Source organism: Anabrus simplex, chromosome 2 (genome assembly GCF_040414725.1).
Source record: "Anabrus simplex isolate iqAnaSimp1 chromosome 2, ASM4041472v1, whole genome shotgun sequence".
In the NCBI taxonomy this organism is placed as follows: domain Eukaryota; kingdom Metazoa; phylum Arthropoda; class Insecta; order Orthoptera; family Tettigoniidae; genus Anabrus; species Anabrus simplex.
The window spans coordinates 910,805,082-910,825,454 of record NC_090266.1 but is presented as its reverse complement, the minus strand read 5'-3'; the positions used below and the strand labels follow the sequence as shown (position 1 = coordinate 910,825,454).

Here is a 20,373-nt window from a genome sequence, read left to right as displayed (position 1 = left end):
ATATTGGAACAGCCAGGGTGTCTTGCACATGCTGAAGAATGGCGGTTGACGTGGCGTGCGGGGCTGCCACCGCTTGGCGGCGGATGCGCCGATCCTCGCGTGCTGACGTCACTCGAGCTGCGCCTGGACCCCTCGCACGTGCCACATGTCCCTGCGCCAACCATCTTCGCCACAGGCGCTGCACCGTGGACACATCCCTATGGGTATCGGCTGCGATTTGACGAAGCGACCAACCTGCCCTTCTCAGCCCGATCACCATACCCCTCGTAAAGTCGTCTGTCTGCTGGAAATGCCTCCGTTGACGGCGGCCTGGCATTCTTAGCTATACACGTGTCCTGTGGCACACGACAACACGTTCTACAATGACTGTTGGCTGAGAAATCACGGTACGAAGTGGGCCATTCGCCAACGCCGTGTCCCATTTATCGTTCGCTACGTGCGCAGCACAGCGGCGCATTTCACATCATGAGCATACCTCAGTGACGTCAGTCTACCCTGCAATTGGCATAAAGTTCTGACCACTCCTTCTTGGTGTTGCATTTGCTCTGTCAGTCAGTGTATATATTTCCCTTAATATTTCTGTGTCATTTCCTTGCTTATTCTAAGTGCTTTTTGAGGAATTTTAGATCATTTTATAGGTAATTTTTCCGCATTTATTGGTTCATCAAAATCCGGGCCCTGTTCATTATATTCTACTTGTCTAAGAAATCCAAGGGTGTTAAAAAAATTATTTTGAGTGATGGAGTACACTTAGAAATGTATCAAATTGGTATGCATGGCTACCAACGTGTTAACAATGTAACAATGTCCATACATGCAGAAAAGGGATACCATTATGTGTTTTGGAGTGTTTACTGGTACCAAATTCTCATTTTTTTTATTTTGGCCATTTTTGGTCCAAACTCAGAGTAATGTCCACCTTATGTGCACAACACTTTTCCCCAAGATGTCGTATGTCATGAAGCGGAACCACCAGCACCAGCACCACCGCCACCACCTAGGACAACAAACTTTCACGAACCTCGTAGTCTTATCGCCTAGCTGTAGAATTACCTTGCCACCTGTGTAGGTCCGGTGGAGTCATCTAGCATCATATTGTTGCACGAATGATCATTAGAGTTCCATACTAAAATGACCTGCGCAATTATATTCATTACTTTGTAGAGTAGAGGAGATAAGATTTTGGGAAAATTCGTTCTGAACACCACGGATAAGGAGTGTGTCCAAGGAGTGCATAGGACAACGTAGGGGAGCTTTTTACAGGTTACATGAAAAGTGGATACCGAACTGTAGACCCATGTTATTATAAGAGTGACCAGTGGTACCAACGTACCCCCAGCACAGAGAATGAGCCTCGCCAGCCTGGGGACTGAAATAGCATGCTCGGCGCCCCGCCAGGCGAGCGGTCCTAACTCAGTCTGGCGCAAGCGACCAGCCGGTAAGTAATACTGTCGCTATACGTTTACTCTCGAAACCTGGAACCTACTTACATTTACGGGCGTGTTATACTGCAGTATTCAGAATTAACAGTTGGCTTTCGGTCACAAATATGAGTGCTTTGTTTCCCTAGTTTTTCACGCTCGGACAAGGTAAACGGTGACACAGTATCTTACTTCGAGTTTTATAACTTTCGCAGTTTTACGAATAGTTTAGGCATTTGGGGAATACACTACAATAATATAGAATATCATGTACAGTTACTACGTGGAGTTGATAACTGCATTTTTCTAGCACGGAAAACTAAATAGGACTACTAGTACATTGCACGAGTAGTTACAACTGATAATACTGTTGGATTTTGGTCCTACTAATTATGATACGATTTTCGGTGTCCCCAAGATGCAGGAATGTTGTTCCGTAGGAGCTCTTTGACATGCCAGGAAATCTGCCGACACGAGACAAATGTATTTGAGCACCTTAAAAGACACGAGACTGAGCGGGCATCGAACTGGCCACCTTGAGCTCTACCGTCTGAGCCACGCGCGACTGTAAACAGCCACTAGAGTGTGCTGGAGCGAGGTACACGCAGTCTTGTGAACACAATTGAACACGAAAGTGAGTTTGTATCCCTCTCTCGGTCATCATTGAAGTGGTTTACTCCAGACGAACAAGTTACATCCAACACCATAACTATACAGAATGCACGTAGTACACGGGTATGTTGGCGATGCTGCTCCAAGTCGTTGACATGACTTGGGATAAATCAGTGAGTTACTTATTCTCACGAAACGAGTACCACTTCTTCGTCTTCTCCTTGGCTTGCCCAATTGCTTGAGATCAACTTAAGCCCAGTTTTACGCCGGATGCCCTTTCCGATGCCAGCTTTATGAGGAGGGATGTACTAATTAATCACGCGTGGTTAAAATCCCCGGCCTGGCCGGGAATCGAATCTAGGTAGCAACAAGGACTGGTATCTCTAATTTGGTAGATGGTGGAAGAAGATGCTGTACAAAAATTCCAGCCCATATTAGGCTATTTTTGGAAGTAATTGAGGAATAACAATAATAAATAAATAAATAAATAAATAAATAAATAAATAAATAAATAAATAAATAAATAAATAAATAAATAAATAAATAAATAAATAAATAAATAAACAGGTACTTATTTCTCTTTCTACTTCACCGTTTTCTGGCTCTTACAACAACCATTCTCTTAGAGGATTTGCCGTCAATTATTGTGAAAGTTAGAATGTTATTGACTTGATACAAGTTCCCCATAATATTCAGATGAACATTGCTCTGTTGCAGGTACCAGCTAAGGTGACGGAGCTTCTCTCACGGACTGCAATTACTTACTGCCCCTTGTGAGGACTATTCACAGTAAAAGTGTGTGACTGTATCAAAGTAACAGTGTAAACAATGTGATTTACCGCACGGTGTTCGTTACTTCTACGAGTAGTGACACGTAAAACAGTGGAGTGTCTACGTTAGTGACGATTAAAAAGGTCAGCCATCATATTCCTTCAGATCTTTCAGAATCCAAATTTTGGTAAGTACTGTACTTTATCATATATCTATACACAATATATCATACATTAATTAGTTCGTCCCGTTTCCTTGCTAGTAAGTCCAAGATGAACGTTAAGTTATTAAATTACGATTCCTAAACGAGGTGGAGGTGGTCATGAACGTTAAATCACCTAGTCTATATGGTTTGATAGCGTGGTTAGCCGGTTCGAGTTCCGTTGGTGAAAAAATTCCATCATAAGAATGTTGGCTGGTAGGGTAGGAGAACTGGTGGTTTACAATTTCGAATCACTGCGTTCCAAAAGCCTGAATTCAATTCTAACGCTCTCCGCAGTGTTGATGTGGAGTTAGGGCATGAGGCGCTGTTGATGGTGATTCATCAGTCGGATGATGACGGTAAGCCTCGACCAGATCCCTTGGTGTTATTCCACAGGAGAAGGCTATGTGATGACACTGGGTTTCACCCTTTCCCTACCTCCTCCTCCTCCTCATCATCATCATCATGTGACACGTAGACGCGCAGGTCGCCCATGGAGTCAAATAGAAAGACCTACACCAAACGATTCGAACATGTCCTCGAACATTCCCGGCACTAAAAGCCATACGCTAAATAAATAATAAATAATAATTTCCCTGCCATGATGATTGTGGTAGGCCTACAATATCCATTCACCTGCCATGATGATTGTGGTAGGCATACAATATCCATTCACGTGCGATAATGATTGTGGTAGACTTACAATATCCATTCACCTGTGTTAATGATTGTGGTAGACCTACAATATCCATTCACCTGTCGTGATGATTGTGGTAGGCCTACAATATCCATTCACCTGCCATGATGATTGTGGTAGGCCTACAATATCCATTCACCTGCCATGATGATTGTAGTAGGCCTACAATATCCATTCACCTGCCACGATGATTGAAATACAATATCCACTCACGTGCCGTAATGATTGAGATACAATATCCACTTACCTGCCCTAATGATTGAGATACAATATCCACTTACCTGCCCTAATGATTGAGATACGATATCCACTTACCTGCCCTAATGATTGAGATACTATATCCACTTACCTGCCCTAATAATTGAGATACAATATCCACTTACCTGCCCTAATGATTGAGATACAATATCCACTTACCTGCCCTAATGATTGAGATACAATGTCCACTTACCTGCCCTAATGATTGAGATACAATATCCACTTACTTGCCCTAATGATTGAGATACGATATCCACTTACCTGCCCTAATGATTGAGATACAATATCCACTTACCTGCCCTAATGATTGAGATACAATATCCACTTACCTGCCCTAATGATTGAGATACGATATCCACTTACCTGCCCTAATGATTGAGATACAATATCCACTTACCTGCCCTAATGATTGAGATACAATATCCACTCACCTGCCCCAATGATTGAGATACAATATCCACTTACCTGCCCTAATGATTGAGATACAATATCCACTTACCTGCCCTAATGATTGAGATACAATATCCACTTACCTGCCCTAATGATTGAGATACAATATCCACTTACCTGTCCTAATGATTGAGATATAATATCCACTTACCTGCCCTAATGATTGAGATACAATATCCACTTACCTGCCCTAATGATTGAGATACAATATCCACTCACCTGCCCCAATGATTGAGATACAATATCCACTTACCTGCCCTAATGATTGAGATACAATATCCACTTACCTGTCCTAATGATTGAGATACAATATCCACTTACCTGCCCTAATGATTGAGATACTATATCCACTTACCTGCCCTAATGATTGAGATATAATATCCACTTACCTGCCCTAATGATTGAGATACAATATCCACTTACCTGCCCTAATGATTGAGATACAATATCCACTCACCTGCCCCAATGATTGAGATACAATATCCACTTACCTGCCCTAATGATTGAGATACAATATCCACTCACCTGTCGCAACGATTGAGGTACAATATCGCATCACCTGCCGTATTGAGGTACAGTATCTACTCACCTGCCGTAATGACTCAGATACAGTTTTCAATCAGCATGTCCAGTGACTGTGAAGTTACACGTTAACGTGTGCCTTAACATGTGTTCTTGTTAATCGTTCCTTAAGAAGCTTCATTAATCTTCTTCTCCTCCTTATTGTCAATGCCATTACTACTACTACTATTAGGACGACGATGACGACGACATCTTTGGGGTCTGCCTGGTCTGGTCTTAGGGACCTGTTCGTTGTCGCAGAAAAAGGGGATTTAATTTCCCGTTCGGAAGTCGACACGAGTCCAGTCGAGGCCGCCACTTGTGGAGAAGTAGACTGTCGTGAAGTTTAATCAAGCCTAGAATAGAAATGAGTACCTGGTTAATTCCCAGCGACAAAGGTGATCGGACGTAGAGCTAACCATTGTATCCACGTTGCGTCGGGGTAGGAGGTACCGGTATCGCTAACGTTTACACCTCCTGGTACCTTCATGGCTAGTGCGTAGATAGTTTGATTTTGTTTACTCTTTATTTACAGTAGGTGTCAAAGAACTCGCAGTTAAGAGCTTAGTACTTTTACTGTGTGTGATAATCTTCCATGAACAGAAATAATAACCGTTATTTATCAGGCAGAAGTTGTTTCTCATGGTTTGAGAAAATGCACCAACAGGGAACTCTGGCAATGCCAGGCTCTACCAAATACGAATTGTCTTTGTTAGACCTTGAGGAATTATTTGCATACTGGTTATGATGAAATCCCTAGTCCAACGGTTAATGGATGCATCAAAGGAACTGATATGATAATCTTTAAAGATACTACTGAGGCATACGTTGTCGATCCTACTGCCAAATTCAAATCCAGCCCAAATCATCTGAGTGTAACCAATGTAGAGAATAAGAAGATGTATGAGCCAACCATCTCTAAGTATACATGAAGAAATATATAAATTAGGGAATATTGAAGTGAAATGACTACTGATATGAGCTAAGGGAACAGTACCAGAGTGTGCCTTTCAGTCAAAGATTCTACACACTGTACATTCTCAATTAGTTAATAACGTAGTCATGTCCGCATGGTTCATACTATATGTCTACACAGTCAACGCAATGCTCAATGAATCCCTTTGAATTTCTTGGAAATTCCAAACCATGTGTTTAGCATAATTTGTCGCCTTCAGTTTGGAGAAGTGCGTGTTCAATTCTGTCAATAAATGCGACTTAATGTGTTGTCCGTTCTGGTATGTTCCTCCTCAAGTTGCTGATGGTTAAGGACTTCTTTTGGCTAAATAATGTAACCTTTCAACATTTACCTGGAGGTGAATGCTGAAATACTACGGAACATAACGGCCCCTGAAAATGGTTAATTCATTCAACATTTCATACCAGGAACTTTGGTAGAGGTATATATATGCTTTCAGAACATAGCAACGAAGTAAAGCGAGCACTAAATCCAAACACACGTGGTCCGTAAGTGGAACGGTGAAGTTAACTGCATGAGAGATAATTCTTTAAAAACAACTCAAAGTTACAATGGGTAAGAAAATAAGTCCTTTAACCTAGAGAACACCTTTGTAGGATACGTATACATTACCTTTGTGGACCATAACAACAGAACAGTGGCAGTCGAAGGGTTTTAAAACTTGCAGAGGGCACAATATTTTGGATCCTATTATTCTCTCGATGGGTGAAATTGAATTAAATTAGTAATTATAGTACTTCATACGCATGTTCTCGGCTGTAAAATAATACGAACAGACTTTCTAAGCTGATATTACTTACATTCTTTACTCTCCATAGGAGGACTGGACCGATGACCTAGAAGTTAGACTCCTTTAAAAAACGAGAATCACAATAATCATCATCATCATGATCATCATCATCATCATCATCAAGGGGCTGCCTGGCCGGGGCGGTAAAGGCGTGCTCGACGTGGGTTAGAATCCCCGTCAGGAAGTCGTGAAATTTAAGAAACGGGATTTCCACTTCCGGAGGTGCACATGGCCTTGAGGTTCACTCAGCCTACACCAAAAATGAGTACCAGGTTAATTCCTGGGGGCAAAGGCGACCGGGCGTCGAGCTAACCACTCTACCCCATCACGTGCCGAGGTTACGAATGGTGGAAGCCTATACCTTCCACCCCTCCAAGGGCCTTCATGGCCTGTACGGAGATGACTTTTGACTTTGACTTTTGCTTTGATCATCATCATCATCATCATCAACTGCGTAGAAGTTTCCTAACTTGTTATCGGTTGTTGTTGTCGTGGTAATAATCGGGACAGTTCCTTACTCCCTCCTAATGTATTACCGAGTAGCACGAAACAATTTCAGCTGTCTGGCTTATGAGCATATGTTATTAGTGCTCAGAATCACTTTTATAATGTCACGGCCAACTCCAGCTCGTTGTACTGAAAATACATACCTATACACCCTCCCACCCTCAAAATCTGGTGGTAAAACATCTTCAGGGCTACTGACCGTGGGGTTTTAACCTATCATCTCCCTATAGGAAGCTCACAACTATGTTAAGTAGGGGTTAGATATGATGGATAGAAGGAACAAACCTGTAGGTACTCATGCATTCCTCTTCGAACTTGGAAAAACATATATTACAATGACAGACATTAAATACCGGTATTGTGTGGACAAGTTTGCGACAGCTTCAATTTAACAACGAAATAAATTCATCCATTTGATGGGAGGTTTCTTTTAGACTAAATCGTCTTTGAAGCATTATTTGACTATACTATTAGTATCGTGACGGACTTTGAAAGCAATTGCGATGAAACATTTGAATCTTGTACCTGAACAATGGAAAAATTCAAATAAAGGAAATCGTTAGAAATGATGTCTATGGTTGAATTTAGCTTCAGAACACGTAATCAGAATATTTGACAATAATTACCAAAGATGCCTTTGCTGGCGAGATGTAGTGTTCTACGTCTTCTGGTATGGGCTATATCAAATGTGTTACTTTCATTGACCTGTCGCAGTCTCATCCTTGGCTTTGACAATATGAAAGTGACTGAGGTATGAGTGATGCTAGTAATACCATTGCTTATGCAGCCAGTCCCTGTTATGAATGGTGTGAAAATATCGCTCATAGGGTCGGTTGGTGCATGTATTTCAGTGGGCTTGGCAAACTGATATGTAATAGCAACGGCTGGCTCGGTGAAGAAACCAACGGGAAACTACATCACTGCTCATTTCCTTAGTACGCCTCTTCAGTGACGCCTAGGCTATTTATGATAGCTGTTGGCGGAACTGCAGAGGATCGAACCAGCCTTCGGGCTGAATACCCAACATACAACATACATACCAAAGGACGGAAACTGCAACGATTTAAAATTCACCAGTCAAATGAAGAACTCAAGTTCGACATCTTGGCTGTATGGTCGGCGTAGTGAACTCTAGTTTGACTCATAGGCTCAATGGCTAGTGTAGTGGAACTCTAGTGAATCTCCTTGGCTGAATAGTCGGCGTAGTGAACTCTAGTTTGAATGCTTGACTCAATGGCTAGTGTAGTGGAACTCTAGTTTGATCCTTGGCTGAATGGTCGGCGTAGTGAACTCTAGTTTGACTCCTTGGCTCAATGGCTAATGTAGTGGAACTTTAGTTTGACTCCTTGGCTCAATGGCCAGCGTAGTGATCTCTAGTTTGACTCCTTGTCCAATGGCTAGTGTAGTGGAACTCTAGTTTGACTTCTTAGCTATATGGTCCGCGTAGTGAACTCTAGTTTGACTCCTTGGCTGAATGGTCGGCGTAGTGAACTCTAGTTTGACTTATTGTCTCAATGGTCAGCGTAGTGAACTCTAGTGCGACTCCTTGGCTCAATGATCAGTGTAGTGAACTCTCGTTTGGTTCCTTGGTTGAATGGTCAACACAGTGGTTTTCGGGTCCGAGGGCCCCGAGTTCAGTTTCCAGGCGGATCGGTGATTTTAATCACGTTTGGTTAATTTTGCTTGCTCCGGGTCTGGATGTTTGTGTTCATCTCAATAGACTTATTCATTTACATACAACACATCGGACGACAAACCTCCACAGAAACAGTGTTGGCGTCAGAAAAGGCCTCCGGCCCTTCAACTGGGCCAAACTATTACAAAGTGTCGACCCGGGTAATTTGGAAAAGGATATGAAGAAGAAGAACTCTAATGAAGAACTTTATTTTGTCCCGCAAATATCACAAATGCTGAGTGAAATGTCAAGGTCCAACCTGGATGTAAACTGGCCGATGGGCTATGATGACTACAATGATAGATATTTTCGTACAGGGTGCGTAGTTACTTTAACTGATTCAAAAGTAACAACATTATACTTCACTGACCGAATCTCAAGAAAATTATAATCTCGTAGCGCTTGATTAAATCTAGATTGATGTGCATCTATTGCTTCAGCTGTAGAAGACCTAACTTCCTTAATACTGCACCCGCTCACTTCCTGAGTCCCAGACTAGCATTTATCTCAGGGGTGATCAGTTCGAAAACGATAAAAAAAATTTATATAAAGAAAATCAATAAAATATATCTCGGCGCATCAAATGAACACAGGGATGAACGGGGCATGCAAATTAAGGTTACGGGGGACGACTCATTCATGGATACAAATTTTTGACTCCACAATAGGACTGTGAAGTGACAACTTAAATTCCATGGGCATACTGGACTAACTACAATGAAAAGTTTGTTGCTAGGGGCTTTACGTCGCACCGACACAGATAGGTCTTATGGCGACGATGGGATAGGAAAGGCCTAGGAGTTGGAAGGAAGCGGCCGTGGCCTTAATTAAGGTACAGCCCCAGCATTTGCCTGGTGTGAAAATGGGAAACCACGGAAAACCATCTTCAGGGCTGCCGATAGTGGGATTCGAACCTACTATCTCCCGGATGCAATACAATGAAAAGATATGGAAACTGTTTCCTATTGAAATTGCAATGAGAAGCAATTTATTCACTTATTTTGCATACTACACATGATGACAATTTTACATTGGGACACTTTCATCCTGAAAAATAAATGACATAATACTTGGATTTTACCTCACTACTCTGGTAGTGTAAAACATCTGGTGAATTCGCCCCAAATGGTTACTGGGGATCGAATTCACATCCGTATGATTGGACGTTTCACCGCTGGAGATCTTCTTTCGGAGACGAAGGCACGACAGTAACTTTTTACTGTCGTCTCCTCGTTCCGTTTGGACATGAGACACTTCCGGTATGTACATTCTGGTGAGCCGGACACCCACCGTGGAAAATGTTATCGCCTCGAAAAAACGGGAATTTATAATACGGACAAACTCTAGCCTATTATTTCCAGATTCACAAACACGCCAGGTAGAGTTCATTAACTCAAAGCCTATTTCAATATTTACACTTGTCAATACGACGAGACGTTCGGAAAGGTTCATTACTATGCTCTGACCCTGAAGACATGTGCCGTCCGTGGGTTATTTACGTATCTACCGCTAATAATCTCCCCGTGAAAACCCAACATGTGGTTCTGAGCAGTTCGACACAGGACGACTGTCCCTATCATATCCTCCTATGATTATTGAATAATATCATTACCATTCTTTATCTGATCATTATCATATTCTTTGACTACCATCAATTAATTTTATTATTATCATTAATTTCAATTATAATCCTGTATTTGATTATTATCATTTGTCATCCGGGATGATTATATGCCAACCCTTGCCGACGTTTCAAACGAAGGGTCGTTCTTCCTCGTAATTTATCCGCACAATTTAATGATCAGCTTCCTCATAAATATTTTTATTATTATTATTATTATTATTATTATTATTATTATTATTATTATTATTATTAACATTATTATTAATTATTATTAATAGTGGAAATCGTGATTATCGTAACCCGTAATCATCCTCGCTATAATACTTCAACTTCTCGCTCTTATTATTTTCATAAAAAAAATTAAAATAAAAAAAGTAGCTTCATTGGTTATTCTTCTTCTCCTACTTCAAATATTTTATTTATTATTATTATTAGTTAAAAATCTCAAATTTTTCATTTCATCTCCCAACATCATTATTATGTCCAAAATAAATAAAAAATTCTTCAAAAAAAAGTAGTTTCATTGGTTATTCTTCTTCTCCTTCTTCAAATATTTTATTTATTATTATTATTAGTTAAAAAATTAAATTTTTCATTTCAACTCCCAACATCATTATAATGTCCAAATATATAAAAAAATCTTCTAAAAAAGTAGTTTTTTAATTTATTATTATTATTAGTTTAAAAAAATTAATTTCGCCTGTTACACGGTAGTCCGCTCTTAATATGTTTAACGCATAACCCCTTTTACAATTCCGATTTATCTTGGCACTAAGCACTGGATTTAAGACAAGATTCACTTGGAGTATGATTATTGTTATTATGATTATTAAAAATGGAAAGATGATATTTTAATTTCCACTCTTTAGAATTTAGTCACATATGTTAAATCCCGTTATGAACCACATAGATCTGCTTTATATTGGTCGGGACAACATGGTATTCGGGACCGTACCTTCAATTTCGTACTGCCGTTAATTTTATATGGGGACACCTGTCCTCCCAAGACACATCTCACAACCTATGGCACATCGAGGCTGGGCAAATACCTCCAATGCCGGCGATTGCTAAACTATTCCTTCCAATTTGAAGTCCATTTCCTTTCATCGGAACTCTTCAAACATTTAATTCATAAATTAATCCTCGGTGCGTGGATTCTACCACTAATAACACCGGCATATGCATTTATATAATCTTAGGCCTTGAGATTCATCTATTTCATCATTACAAACAATACGGCTCAATTTATTTCACGCCGGATATTCGTCCCTCATGACTTCCAACTCTAAATATGGGCTCAAATCATTCTGGGCTTTTAAAATATCGTGACCATTCTAATTCACGTGCCTATATCGCTTTTAAACAAATTTTAATGGTTAAAATAAAGTCCAAAAACGTAAAATCACAAATTTACGTAAAATCAAACTGATTACGCGAATGAAAGTCTTTAACGCTACATGTCATCTCCACATTGATTATTATATTTGCACTGGCTAACTCACGAAGCACTGTCATTATTATTATACTTTAACTTGCAAACACATAAATATTATTATTATTATTATTATTAATTTACTTTCTTTTGTCAACTCACAAACATTATGATTATTAGTATTTTAATGACCTTCCGTACGCAACACAAATTTTACATACTCTGGCTCTTTCATAATCTGGCTGTCTAATAAAAATATTCCTAACTAACATACAAATGATCACCGCAGTGATTGAAAATCGAATAAATGAGTTAGCACAAAAAAGGGAATTTAACACTTGAAATGAACTTAAGTCAAAGTATTACGAACAGCATGCATAAATTGACAGAAATATATCCCATATTTACATTATATACAAAAAACAAATACTCAAATTAATTAATCTAACCCATTATTACGTTACTATAAATTAGTTCGTCCGTCTAAGAAAAAATAAAATCATGGACTCGGGAAGCGGACCATGTTAAGTAACCATAATTAATTTACACTGAACCCCGTTTAGTCGCGATAACATCCCCCAAATATCAAAATTGTGTACTCATTCCAATGTAGAATTCCATTGTCTCGTAGCGGATGAGATATAGGCCTTACGGCCCCATGGTGATCTACTCGTCCATCATGTCGCACAATACAAATTTAACACAATAAAACACTTCTGGGTGACTACCCATGATTAATACCTTATTACACTATTTTACACAAGAATACTAATAACAAAAAAAAACACTTATAGGTGCTCCTAGACCCCTGACACTCGCACAATATACTCTTCATATACGCCCGAAACACACGTCGTGACACATTACGACGAAATGTCGTTCATTTGAACCGGCGCGTATCGCGTCTTCAACCGGCACTTCCTGGTTTATTTCTAAGCCGTCTTGATAATCGCCTAGCTCCTATAATTCCCTGCTCGGATAGTTATTCACCGTCTATCTTGAGGTGTTTACTTCAGGCTCCGCACACTGCCTTCCTAAGGTACTATCGGCGTTCCGTTAATTATTTATTATTCAATCACATGACATTTATTAAATTCAACATAGAGTTGTACTGATTATTTTACACTCGGTACTATGGATAATTTCACTGGTCGTATTCATTCTCCTAATAACTCACGCACTTTCAGCTTTAACTGACTTCAAATGCGTCCCGAGGTACTGACTTACAGAGTCAACGTGTCAGAGTCTCAACTACTTCATCCGACCGACACGACTGGTGACCGATAACGACTGGTGACTGGTAAGAACTGAGTGATGTGAGGTTCGACCGGTCACAACTGGTGACTTCAAACGACTGGGTGATGTGAGGTTCCACTACTCGACTTTTATGGACGATATGGTTTCCCGCCGGGGTCATCCGCGGTCACCTCCTGGGGAGGGGGGTTGGTTATCCTAAATCGGCATGTGCAGGTGGATTTAGATCTCTTGCTTTATCCCACTTAATACACTGGCGATACACATTCATGTGTCGTATTCTGAACTCATATCGTTCGGTGATCATGGAAATATCACTTAATTCCTGTCCTCCACCTTTCGCGCGCTAACTCGGCGTCCCTGATGGCGTGCTCATCTCGACCAATGGCGAGATAGCGTGGGTCATTTCCACGAATTCATTACTTGAATTTATTACGATTACATTTAATCAACATGGGAATGATATCACAAAAATCCCCTCTATTCAATTATGTGGTTGGAATAATTTAATTGTTGTTATCGGAGAAGCTAACTGGAGTTCTCTCTGAGTTTTTCTTATGTTGGCTTATCTGCGGGCCTATGATAAATTTTCTCATTGGTCAACACCACTTCGGTTAGTTTGAAATCTCTTCCTTGTAACGTTGACAACACCAAATGCCTCGGGCGTGGTAAAACTGGCACGTCACATTCTCGGTATTGGTGATACATCTGCTCGCCCTTGGTCCGAAATATGTACTCTTTCACTTCCTCGAAATCAGTACTTCGTTGTTGTGAGCTCTAACTTTAATCCTCTTATCTTCTGGCCAAGAAACATTCTCCCCCTAATGACAAGCTTACTGTGGCGACGGTTTGTCGCGATCACGCCGGGCTATGTTGAAATTCTCCCGTCCACACAAAACTGACACTGTATTTCATTTAATATTTCTATATATCTGTATTTATCTTCAAAAAAAACCAAATCATGAAACTAGGGCCTATCTCATCAGGGTACATTTTCCTGTTGCTCAGTAAAAAAAATCTTGTGATAATCATGAGATTTTTTTATATATCCGCATCATACTTTCATCATGACTTGATTACTGCTTTCGTTCCTTTTCGATGGTGACTGATCTCGTCCCGCAGATTCTGGTTATTGAGTCTCAATTCTTCATTCTCTCGTTGAATCAGGTGGATCCTGTTAACAAAATCTTGGACATCACTGTCGAGCTCTCCGCATTCTGGGCATGGTCTTGCTTCTATTTGCCTATGGATCAGCTGGACTTCTTCTTCTCTTCCGTCTTCTTCTTCATCATCCTCTCCTTCGTCCTCATCTTCTTCTTGGTCGTCCTCTGCTTTATTGAAACTCTGTCGTTTTCCTCCTAGCTCCGAGTTGTCGTTCGTCCTCGAATCTAGGGGCGTTTGGATTTAGCTGGCTACTATATTGAGAATGTGACAATGGCGCGTTCCTTTCCCCGTTGCGACCACCATTTGCCTCCTTATTCCATTTGTCTTCTAAATATTGCTTGGTCTCCTGATATAGCTCCTCCATAGTTTGTATCGTCGCCTCTATGTATGGTTTCCCATCGTCTCGGTCCCAAACACTACATGGCTTGTCATCCTTTCGGTCATGATTTTGGATTGCCTCCTTCCATTTCCTCTTCTTCAGCTCATCGAGGTACTGCTGGGTTTCTGGGTGTCGATCCTCCCCATTTCTACGGCACTCCCCCGTGTAAGGCCTTCGGTTATTCTGATTTCTTCGGTGGTACGGCTGAGTTTCGCTCCTTCTATTCCGATATCCACGGTATCCCCTTTCGTCATGAAATTTTACATGCTTCGTTTGCCAGTTGCCTTCCGCAAATCCTCCTCCGTGATTCCATTGTCGGGGTCTCCATCCTGGATCATACATCCTCTTGGTTTCGGGATCGGTACTCGTTCCTTGACTTCTAGTACTGATGGTTCTAGTTTCCGTCTGCCTCTCGACGTTATTTATCTGTTGCTCTCTAGGCCTGGGTTGCCTCTGGTAGGAGTGATACGTGGTCTGATCTAATTGACGTAACAGAGCTTCCGCTTGTATTGCCGTCTGAATATTCGACGCAATCATCATCCGCTGGACCTCAAATGGTAACTGCTTACCGATAGCGCTAATGAGTTCTGTCTCACTGACCGGATTGTCTAATTCCAGCATCTTATGAAATTGGGATACGAAATACTCTGAATATTTAGTTGGGGACGATGTTGAATAACGTCTAGAATACAACTCCAACCTAAGATCTTGCTGTTCTTGGATACTCCAGAATTTTTGCAAAAACGCCTGTCGGAATCCCATGAAATCCTCGAATGTGTATAAGAAGGCCCTGAACCACATTGCAGGTGCTCCGTCCAAAAACTTCTCTACCGTTCGTAATTGCCGCTCCGCCGGAATTTTATTTTCACTAATATAGTTAGTGATCTCGCGGATGAAGCCTTTAGGGGTTATATGTCCTCGAGCGTCGTATCTAGGTGGTTTGTCGTCTGACATTTTGATGACGTGGACCACAGATGTCGGAAGGGCATTTGATGATGATGACGATCCGTCTCCTACTTCAAACTTAAGTCCGGTCGTATCAGCTTGTGACATGCCTTCTTCTTTTTATGAAAGCCCTGATTGTCTGGGGTCTCGAACTCTCGGTACTGGAGATGGAAGTCCTGAAGTGACCCTGGCTGTTCTAACCTGGCTTGACCTGTTCCAGATCCTTTCTAATCTCATCCAGCCTTTCGGTATTACTGTCGGACATTTGCTTGGACACTGAATTCTGCCCCGTGTGGACCTTAAATTGTTCCACTATTCTGACCTCTGTGTCAGCGATCGTCTGGCTTTGTTCCGCTAACCCATCAGTCTTTCTGAACAATGCTATATTTGCCTCCTCACACTGTGTGAGTCTACGGCTACGATCTTCCGAATTCGTCTTTATATCCTGAATTTCATTTCTGAGACCGGCTACTAGTACTAGGGTACGAACAGTTTCACCTCGTAACTCATCGATTCCTTTTACGTACCTGTCCAAAGTACTTGCAGTATGTGCACCTTTACTTTCCATGTGGCTCCGGATGATATCGTTTTCCTTGCGACATTCACCCCTCACCTCTTCGATGTGCGCCTTTAAATCTTCGCGGTCGACCAACCTCTGAGCTGAGATCTCCTGAATACTGGCCTTTATTTTCTCCTTAATTTCGTTACGTTCTAGTAACGCCTCATCCCTGAATCGGTCTACCTTTTCATTGACACTAATAATACAAGAGTCGATATGCCCTTTCAAATCGTCCTTAGCGAAATGACACGCCTCCTGGACTTGGGTCATTCGGTCCCGTAATTCCTGTCCTAGTGATATACTGGCGGCATGAACCTCAGCTATTTGTTCTGTGAGTTTTATTTTATTAAATTCACATGCGGCCTGTCCCATCTCGACTTTATTTATTTTTTTTTTGCTATGGGCTTTACGTCGCACCGACACAGACAGGTCTTATGGCGACGATACTTTATTTTCTAACGAAACGTTAGCGGCATATATTTGTTCCGTCAGTTCCTGTCTATTAGTCTCAATTTTACGCTCTAGTGAAACACTCGCGGCCTGAACCTTGTCCACTTTATTTTCTAGCGCACCACTAGCGGCCTGAATTATAGATGTCAGTTCCTGTTTAGTAGAAACACTAGCGGCCTGCATTTGTTCCGTAGTTATAGCCAAAACTCTCATCACATCTTCCAATGTGATAGCTATCACCTCTCCCTGTCCTTCTAACTGTTCACCTTGGGGACGTTCCCCACCTTCGTCTCACATTATATCAAATGAGAAAAGAGGGCCGATCAGCCTCTCATCCTATCGCACACGATTACGACAATTTTGGGTCTAGGCCCTATCATACGGTTATATCCTCGTTAATATTTTCTAGAACTTTAACTTTCAAAATTCAAAACCAAAACAATATTTTTCGCTTTCACATAGCGAATAATTTATATAACGTAATTCAAATTTGCATATTAATTGCCATCACGTGCTTATTATGCCTGAAATAGATATCATCAGTCACTCCAGACTATGACAACAACAACAACAACAATCGATAATACAACGATGAAAAACTTGAAGTCACCTGTCTTGAAATAATTTACATTTAACTTACACAGTTCCATGATCTTTTTATTAATACTTGAATCTGGTTCTCAGTCACATTTTTTTACCAAATACAGTATTCCTAATAAATTTTGCCTATATAAAAATTCTGCCCATGGATAGTTACATTTATGCGGAGTCTCACTAAATCACAATAAATTTTAATTTTATAGAATAGGGAATTATTAATTTAATGAGCCTTTATAGCATTAAAATACAATTGTATAATTATCAAGTCTAGCCCCGTTCGAAACTAACCTTACTTTAACATGAATTACTACTTGACATATCTAAAACCACTATTTAACTTAACCGTGATGCGGTCAAAATTTAATTAAATATCCCGATTGGGTTTACATTGAAGTTAAACAACTGGGCCTATCTATAATGCAATCGGGCACTGAGCTGGTTGCTCATGATATCGTCGCTAATACAACACAAAGTTAAGTTTTTTTTTGCGTAAAAAAATATAAAGTCACACGTTGCTCAAACATGATGCAATAGGCCCTTTTACGTTGGGCGCCATTATGCTCCCGCTCACTTCCTGAGTCCCAGACTAGCATTTATCTCAGGGGTGATCAGTTCGAAAACGATAAAAAAAATTATATAAAGAAAATCAATAAAATATAACTCGGCGCATCAAATGAACACAGGGATGAACGGGGCATGCAAATTAAGGTTACGGGGGACGACTCATTCATGGATACAAATTTTTGACTCCACAATAGGACTGTGAAGTGACAACTTAAATTCCATAGCATACTGGACTAACTACAATGAAAAGATATGGAAACTGTTTCCTATTGAAATTGCAATGAGAAGCAATTTATTCACTTATTTTGCATACTACACATGATGACAATTTTACATTGGGACACTTTCATCCTGAAAAATAAATGACATAATACTTGGATTTTACCTCACTACTCTGGTAGTGTAAAACATCTGGTGAATTCGCCCCAAATGGTTACTGGGGATCGAATTCACATCCGTATGATTGGACGTTTCACCGCTGGAGATCTTCTTTCGGAGACGAAGGCACGACAGTAACTTTTTACTGTCGTCTCCTCGTTCCGTTTGGACATGAGACACTTCCGGTATGTACATTCTGGTGAGCCGGACACCCACCGTGGAAAATGTTATCGCCTCGAAAAAACGGGAATTTATAATACGGACAAACTCTAGCCTATTATTTCCAGATTCACAAACACGCCAGGTAGAGTTCATTAACTCAAAGCCTATTTCAATATTTACACTTGTCAATACGACGAGACGTTCGGAAAGGTTCATTACTATGCTCTGACCCTGAAGACATGTGCCGTCCGTGGGTTATTTACGTATCTACCGCTAATAATCTCCCCGTGAAAACCCAACATGTGGTTCTGAGCAGTTCGACACAGGACGACTGTCCCTATCATATCCTCCTATGATTATTGAATAATATCATTACCATTCTTTATCTGATCATTATCATATTCTTTGACTACCATCAATTAATTTTATTATCATCATTAATTTCAATTATAATCCTGTATTTGATTATTATCATTTGTCATCCGGGATGATTATATGCCAACCCTTGCCGACGTTTCAAACGAAGGGTCGTTCTTCCTCGTAATTTATCCGCACAATTTAATGATCAGCTTCCTCATAAATATTTTTATTATTATTATTATTATTATTATTATTATTATTATTATTAACATTATTATTAATTATTATTAATAGTGGAAATCGTGATTATCGTAACCCGTAATCATCCTCGCTATAATACTTCAACTTCTCGCTCTTATTATTTTCATAAAAAAAATTAAAATAAAAAAGTAGCTTCATTGGTTATTCTTCTTCTCCTACTTCAAATATTTTATTTATTATTATTATTAGTTAAAAATCTCAAATTTTTCATTTCATCTCCCAACATCATTATTATGTCCAAAATAAATAAAAAATTCTTCAAAAAAGTAGTTTCATTGGTTATTCTTCTTCTCCTTCTTCAAATATTTTATTTATTATTATTATTATTAGTTAAATAAATTAAATTTTTCATTTCAACTCCCAACATCATTATAATGTCCAAATATATAAAAAAAATCTTCAAAAAAAGTAGTTTTTTAATTTATTATTATTATTAATTTAAAAAAATTAATTTCGCCTGTTACACGGTAGTCCGCTCTTAATATGTTTAACGCATAACCCCTTTTACAATTCCGATTTATATTGGCACTAAGCACTGGATTTAAGACAAGATTCACTTGGAGTATGATTATTGTTATTATGATTATTAAAAATGGAAAGATGACATTTTAATTTCCACTCTTTAGAATTTAGTCACATATGTTAAATCCCGTTATGAACCACATAGATCTGCTTTATATTGGTCGGGACAACATGGTATTCGGGACCGTACCTTCAATTTCGTACTGCCGTTAATTTTATATGGGGACACCTGTCCTCCCAAGACACATCTCACAACCTATGGCACATCGAGGCTGGGCAAATACCTCCAATGCCGGCGATTGCTAAACTATTCCTTCCAATTTGAAGTCCATTTCCTTTCATCGGAACTCTTCAAACATTTAATTCATAAATTAATCCTCGGTGCGTGGATTCTACCACTAATAACACCGGCATATGCATTTATATAATCTTAGGCCTTGAGATTCATCTATTTCATCATTACAAACAATACGGCTCAATTTATTTCACGCCGGATATTCGTCCCTCATGACTTCCAACTCTAAATATGGGCTCAAATCATTCTGGGCTTTTAACATATCGTGACCATTCTAATTCACGTGCCTATATCGCTTTTAAACAAATTTTAATGGTTAAAATAAAGTCCAAAAACGTAAAATCACAAATTTACGTAAAATCAAACTGATTACGCGAATGAAAGTCTTTAACGCTACATGTCATCTCCACATTGATTATTATATTTGCACTGGCTAACTCACGAAGCACTGTCATTATTATTATACTTTAACTTGCAAACACATAAATATTATTATTATTATTA

General features: G+C 39.8%; 1 protein-coding gene across 2 annotated transcripts in view; it reads left to right on the top strand.

Moving 5' to 3' along the window:
* Nucleotides 1-1,424: 1,424 nt before the first annotated feature.
* Nucleotides 1,425-20,373, top strand: part of LOC136863184 (serine/threonine-protein kinase meng-po) — a 397,968-nt gene continuing 379,019 nt past the window's right edge. The window contains exons 1-2 of one of the 2 annotated variants that reach the window (XM_067139538.2): nt 1,425-1,438; nt 2,751-2,991. The gene's annotated coding sequence lies outside the window, so the exon portion shown is untranslated. Of the gene's footprint in view, nt 1,439-2,092; nt 2,157-2,750; nt 2,992-20,373 lie in introns of those variants that run through there. The other variant, XM_067139540.2, reaches the window with a different exon arrangement.